This window comes from Tamandua tetradactyla, chromosome 7, assembly GCF_023851605.1.
Source record: "Tamandua tetradactyla isolate mTamTet1 chromosome 7, mTamTet1.pri, whole genome shotgun sequence".
In the NCBI taxonomy this organism is placed as follows: domain Eukaryota; kingdom Metazoa; phylum Chordata; class Mammalia; order Pilosa; family Myrmecophagidae; genus Tamandua; species Tamandua tetradactyla.
Genome location: NC_135333.1, coordinates 90094887 through 90102656, shown reverse-complemented (window position 1 = coordinate 90102656; position 7770 = coordinate 90094887).

Below are 7770 nucleotides of genomic sequence, written 5' to 3'. Positions count from 1 at the left end.
AAGCTAGCAGATGTTGCTATGTTTGCCATGTGCCTTTCCAGTTGAGAAAGAAACCCTGAAATTCACTGTCCTTTCTTGACTGAAGGTAACCTCTTGTTGATGCCTTAATTTGGACATCTTTATAGACTTGCTTTAATTGGGACAATTTCACGGCCTTAGAACTGTAAATTTGCAACTTAATAAATACACACACACATACCCCCAATTTTTTTGCATGGGCAGGCAGCAGGAACCAAATAAATTCCCCTTTTAAAAAGCCATTCTGTTTCCGGTTTATTGCATTCTGGCAGCTAACAAACTAGAATTCTAAGCTATTCAGATTTTGAAACATTTCATTAAACAATATTTTAAAAAGTCACAATTGCTAAGGTTATCACTGATCTCATTAGAAAGATACCATCAGAAAAATACTTAAGTATTGGGAAGCTGTCAAGTTCAAGGGGTGGATACAAGTTTTCCAAAATTCTAATTTTTTGCTAGAAAACTCAAATTTTATCATTGGCATCAAATACTATCAGTTGTTATTTCTTGAAATGACAGGATTACTTTGTTCATTTTTGAGACAAGGTTTTCCAAATTGTGTAAATATGAATTACCATAGTTTGCCTCTCAGTCATTAAATGGTGTTCAATGAAAAAAACTGAGGTGGTTCAACATGCCACTCAAAAAAATTGTAGGCATTCTTTTTCTTCAAATCACCTTTCATACTACGTTATGCAGCAGACATGTTTTATATGTTGTGCTGGTTTGAGGCTATTGTGTACCCCAGAAAAGCCATGTTCTTTTTCCTCGTCCAATCTTGTAGGAGCAGACTTATTGTTTAGGGTGGGACCTTTTGATTAGGTGGTTTCCACAGAGTTGTATCTCTGCCCATTCAGGATGGGTCTTAATCTGCTTACTGGAATTGTTTAAGAGGGAACCATTTTGAAAAGCTTCAGAACCAACACAGACAGAGACATTTGGAGATAATATAAAGAAAATGCCCCCAGGGAAGCTGTTTGAAATCAGAAGCCAAAGGGTCAGCACATGCTAGCCATGTGCCTTCCCAGTTGACAGAGGTGTTCAAAACCCACTGGCCTTTCTTGAGTCAAGGTATTGCTCCCTGGATGCCTTAGTTTAGACATTTTTATGACCTTAGAACTGTACACTTGTAGCTTAAAAATATCCTTTATAAAAGCCAATGCATTTCTGGTATATTGCATTCTGGCAGCATTAAAAAACCAAAACATGTCATCATACAGAATAATAAAAAGATGTGTACTCAATGGTCAAGATTTAATAAAATTCATTTCTACTGCTTCATCAAGGACATTCTTTTTTAACATCCTTTATTGTGAAATATATATACAAAAAAGTAATAAACTTCAAAGTATATTTTAGCAAGTAGTTTTACAACAAATTTCAAAGTATGGTATGGGTTACAATCCCACCATTTCAGGGTTTTCCTTCTACCTGTTCTAAGACACAGGAAACTATAAAGAAATATCAATATGACTCAGTAGTCATACTCATATGTTAAATCCTATCTTCTTTGACTCCTCCCACTCTAGAGAGTTTGGGCAATGGCCATTCTAACTTCTTCACGTTGAAAAGGGGTGTCAACTTTACAGGGCAGGCGGATGCAACTGGTCGTCAAGGACATTCTTGACTAAAATAGCCTTTTTTTTTTCTCCTGAGTGTGTTACAGTAAAAATATAATGACTAGTTTGTTTCCAGTGCCTTGATTCCAGTTAAGGCTCCAGCAGGTTTACCTACAATTGCTTTTGCACCATCAGTACAAATGCCAACACAGTGAAAAAGATAAATAATATCTTGGCATCATTATGAGAATAGGTTAGACTTGCAGATCCCAGAGGTCTATGAACCACACTTTAAGAACTATTCTTACAGTACAGTATATTGGGCGAGCCACGGTGGCTCAGCAGGCAGAGTTCTCGCCTGCCACGGCAGAGGCCCAGGTTTGATTCCTGGTGCTTACCCATGCAAAAAAAAAAAAAAGTTATAATACAGTATATTAACACCTCGATTGGAGTGTACAATCCTCTAAACTTTTTTCTTGAAAGGACTGCTGCAGATAAATAGTATTTTGACTAAATGCTGGCACTGAATTGACCTACTTAACTAAATATGTGGGTTAACTTTGGCGACATATAGACCTATGACCTGCAAACTCTGTCACTGGATAATCCATCAAAACAAATGTTGAGCTGCTAGCAGTGACATATGTATATTTATTTCCTTATAAACTATATATGTAGTACTGTATTAATATATTTTATACTTTATATGTCATACCTCCCAAAAGAGAAATTTTTAAAGGATGAGATAAAAATTAATCACTTTTTAATATTATTTTAAAATTTTATTAGCAGTAAAATATTTTATCTTCACCAAAAAAGTTTTTTGTGAGAGAAGTGTAATAGGACGTTCTTTGTTTTTATAAAATTTGTTTTAGCTCCAGGGAATAAAGCAACATGAAGATCTTATTATGAGTTCAGTTTATTTCAATATTTGGTGTTCATGGTTTTCACAGCTAAAAAATAGTCCAAAGAACTGTGGAACACAATTATAAGGTTAGCTACATTTACCAAATCAGAGTATTCTCAGCCTATCCATCAAATATGAAAAGACTTTTATTGAAACTCAAGTATAAATTTTCATCATCCCAAATGCCAATAAATTGTTCTTGCAAACAACTAAAAGATTTTGTTTTGATATTTTTAACAAGTAGGTTCAAAACTAACTCTCTGGAAGATTTTTAAACAGACCTAGTAATTTTATTTTAAAAATACTTTAAGTGTACAGATAGGAGAGTTTTACAGAGGATACAACATTCTCGGCAAAAAAAAGAATCCCATAATGATGGAAATATTTCCAAACATTTATTGTCAAAATGCCTCTACATTGGAGGAATTTCTTTCCATAGGCAGATTTGTATTTTCTCACTCATTGTTAAATTGTCCTTCTCCCTTGAAGGCACAAATTAAATATGATTTTTTTTGGTGTATGCATTTGTCATATTTTGTTTCTCAAATTCTTTTTTTTTTTAGTTTTATTTTAATTCAAGGTTTTAAAAAAATTTTATGGGTATCATAAGCCTTGTAAGAGGAAGAATTTAGGCAAAACTTTTGAAAGTAATCTATAAATGTACATTTGAACTGTAGGGTATAGAGTTCTCCTGGAAGAATAAATAAGTGAAGTGAATCTGAAACATTATCTTGGCCCCCTGTTAGAGTGAAAGCATATGGGTGCCAGATAATAATTGGGGTCCTGCCATGGTAAAGGTAAAATCAGAGGCTTATAATACAGAATATAGGGGACTTAGAGATAGATAGAAGCTAGTGATGGGTGAATGGTTAGCTAATGAGGCTGAACTTAAATGTAAGGGAATAGATAGAAGTGAAGGCAGTTCACTAGTGGGTCTATAAATAATATTACCATATTGAAGGTGAACATGATTAAAAGGGGTTGTTTAGATCCATGTGTCCCACAAATTAACATTGCAGATATAAATAAGTTCTTGCATGAACTACTACAAAGATATGAATCTTGTAAGAGTGTGTAATTTCAGGGTTTAGTGGGAAAACTGCTATTGTATGCTGTTCTAGTTTGCTAGTTGCCAGAATGATAACACAGAAACAGAACGGCTTTTAAAAGGGGGAGTTTATTAAGTTACAAATTTGCAGTTCTAAGGCTGTGAAAATGTCTAAATTAAAACAAATCTATAAAAATGTCCAATTAAGGAACAAACAAAGAGGTTACCTTCAGTCTAGAAAGGCCGATGAAGTTCAAGGTTTCTCTCTCAACTGGAAAGGCACATGGTGAACACAGCAACATCTGCTAGGATTCTCTCCAGGGTTCTTGTTTCATGAAGCTGCCCATGAGGACATTTACCTTCTTCATCTCCAAAAGTCTCCGGCTGTGTGGGCTCTCGTGGTTCTTGTGGCTCTGAAGCTTTTCCCAAGATGTTTCCTCTTTTAAAGGATTTCAGTAAACTAATCAAGACCCACCTGGAATGGGTGGAGTCACATCTCCCTCTAATCAAAGGTTAATACCCACATTTGGATGTGTCACATCTCCATGGAGATAATCTCATCAAGTTTTGAACCTACAGTTGGGATAGAGATGAAAAGAAATTGCTACCTTCACAAGATGGATCAGAATTAAAACACTGCTTTTCTAGGGTACCTAATCCTTTCAAACCAGCACACATGCCACGGGCTATGTTAAAAAGAAAAATATCAACAGTACTAGACCAATAACAGGGGTACATAATGGGGGAAGGGACAAGAGTTAAGGGAAGGTTTGGATTTCCTATTTGGTGAGGATGTGTTTATCGATTATCTTTCTCTTGGAAATGAAATTATCAAAAACTGAGAGTGTTGATGGACTGTTGGCTTGGACATTATACATGATGACCAATGAATGAAGGTGGCTGAAGGATGCACTAAGAAGTAGATTTGCAAAGTAAAAGTAGACCATATGTATACATAAGCTCGAATATTGTGCTGCTACGAAAAGGAACGAATTTGTGAGGCATGCAACAATGTGAATGAACCTGTGGGACATTTGGTAAGGCAAAATAAGCCAGAAACAAAAGAGTAAATATTGTATGGTCTCCTATAGAAATTGCTTATAAGAAAATAGGGGCCTAGATTATAAGCAGTCACATTTAGTCTGGAGTGGTAATTATTATTTCTGGATTTGAGAGCTGTTTTATATATGTATAACCTGGTACTCAGAGACAAGAACAAACCAATCAGGTCAGGATTAAGGAAGTTCAGAATACAGGGATAAGGAAAACATTGTCTATATTTTAGAACTTCATCTACTCTTTGAGACCAATGAAAGAAAGGTTTATTTTGTCCAGAACCTAAATTTTCTGTAGGCTATAATCTAACTCAATCTGTCTGGATAAATCATCTAAACAATTGAAACACAGGGAGCCCAGAATAAGAATGAGGGCCTTTAATCCTGTATAGATTAACGTACATCCCAAAGCATATTAAGCAGATAATCAAAAAGTATTGGCAAAGTCCCTTGATGGATGGGAGAAAAAAATATTTAACTATTCAACTTTACTACTGGGGAAACACCTAATACTGTGTCAAACATTAGGGACACCAAAATCAATAGGCCAAGCCCTTGATCTTGACACTTCAGATTAACGTACATCCCAAAGCATATTAAGCAGATAATCAAAAAATATTGGCAAAGTCCCTTGATGGATGGGAGAAAAAAATATTTAACTATTCAATTTTACTACTGGGGAAATGCCTAATACTGTGTCAAACATTAGGGACACCCAAATCAATAGGCCAAGCCCTTGATCTTGACACTTGCTTTTGTGAAACCTATAAATGTAGCAAAGAAGCTTAGCCTACCTATAGGTCTACCTAAGAGTTACTTCTGGAGGACCTCTTTTGTTGTTCAGACGTGACCTTTCTCACTCTAAGCCTGACTCTGCAGGTGAAAATCATTGCCCTCTCCCCTACATGGGACATGATACCCTGGGATGAAAGTCTCCCTGACGGCATGGGAGATGCCTCCCAGGGATGAACTTGGCCCTGGCACCATGGATCAACAACGTCATTCTGACCAAAGGGGGAAAAAGAAGCGTAACAAAAAAAGTATCAGTGGCTGAGAGAGTTCAAGTAGAGTTGAGAGTCTACTCTGGAGGCCACTCTTACACAAGCTTCAGTTAGATATTGCTACCTATGATAGCTTGCAAACCCCAACCAAAGCCATTTCTGCCAATCCTAAAGAATACCTAGGGCATTATATAAGATTCTACAAAGGGTCCATGCATTAGGGTAACTTTCCAAAAACCTATCATCTCCAGATGGGTCCCTGGACAAGATAAATCCTGAAATACAGAGTGGCCAGCCTCTCCTGAACATCAACTATTCCCATCCCCCACCCCATATTATCAACAGCCCCTTTCAACATGAAAAAGTTAGAATGAGCATAGCCCAAATACCCTTAAAGAGTAGGAGAAAGATCAAAGGTATGGTAAGTTATACAGAGAAGGTAGGGTTTCACAAATTAATATGATTGCCGAATCATTACACTGATATTTCTTTTAGTCTCCAGGATCTTAGAGCAGCTAGACGTAAAAACATAAAATTGTGGAATTGTAACCCATACAAAACTCTGAAATCTGTTCTACAACTAATTATTGCTATGTGTTTTGAAATTTATTGCTTTATTGTATATATGTTATTTTTCACAAAAAAGAAGAAAGTTGATTGTGATGATAAATGAATAGCCATATGATGATACTGTGAACAAGTGATTGTATATTTTGGATGATTACATGGTATGTGAATATATATCAATAAAAATAATAATTAGGGTCCTGGCAACGATCCCACTCACAGAAGGTCCACTGGTTCCACAACCCATCCAGTGATCATTTTCTTGATTATTAGACATTGTAGTTAGCAGAACCCCTATACAGTTTTTATCCCATGGTGTAAGAGCTTCAGAAATAGGGAAAGCCAAATGGAAGCTATGAAACTGCTCCTCCTCACCCTACTTTGGCCAAGAGAAAAAACAGGGCAATATTGCATCCCAGGACTATGGCAGAGTAATGTCACTTTAAAGATCTGAAAGATGCAGACATTGTGATCCCCATCATATCTCCATTTAATTCCCCAGTTTGGCCCCTACAAAAACCAGACACATATTGGAAAACGATGGACTATAGCACATGTATAAACGTATTTACCCTTCTTGAAACCCAGGAGGTAATTGCTAATATCCCCATTTTGCAATTGCACTGAGACCTAAGTAACTTAGCCAGGGTCCCACACAACCAGTAAGTGGCAGTGCCTAAGTAGTGTGACATGTGAGCCTACTACTGATTTCTTTATATTGTGTTTCCTTCTAGGGCTTCCCCTTAGCTAGGTAGTTTTCTGTTATGTGTTCAGTCCAATACACACACGCACGCACACACTTTCCAGAGAAAGTGCTCACACTACTTCCCTTTATTCTTGTTGCTAGTGCTTAACAACCTCTCAATGGCGAGTGGAAGTCTTACTCTTTGACGTTGGCTCCATATTCTTTGTTTTGTTCTCAGTTGAAAATAAACATTTGGTCCCCACATTCAAGTTTTTGGCTCCAAGAGGAGCCAAAAGTCCTAACATCAGCTTCAGTAAATTCCAAGGGAATCTTAACATGTGGTTACTGCCAATTCCAAAATTGCATCACAAAATTTTGGAACTGGCATCCTCTGCATCACAAAAAATCTTTTCCAACCATTTCTTGATATAGAACCAAAGTTTAGTTTCAAACTGCCCTCTTGTGGTGAAAGATCACTACCTTTTGGTCTCAGAAGCTCCATCCTGCAGCATCAGTACTTCATTGGAACTTAACCACTATCTGGGGCCTAACTTTGGCAACTAGAAAAAAAATATGCCAATCCTAAATAGAGACAGGCAAGGATGAAAAACAGGGATACTGCTATGAACACATCACCTTTCTAAATCCTCCTTACTGTTGGACTTCTGAGAAGAAGTGCTGGGACAGTGCGGGTCAGTCAATGGAGGAAGACTGGACTACCTCTTCCAGGTGTATCTATAATGGCTACTAACAAGCCAGCTCTGGCTAAGCTCACTAACGTGTCTAATTCAAACACAGATGAAATAATGTAACTATACTGCTTTAAAACTACCTTATTCCTTATCACTGAAAATATGATCTTTAAATATAGTTTGCATTAAATACTGAGTTTTATTAAATACTCCCAGTTTAAGAAAAGAGTATTAC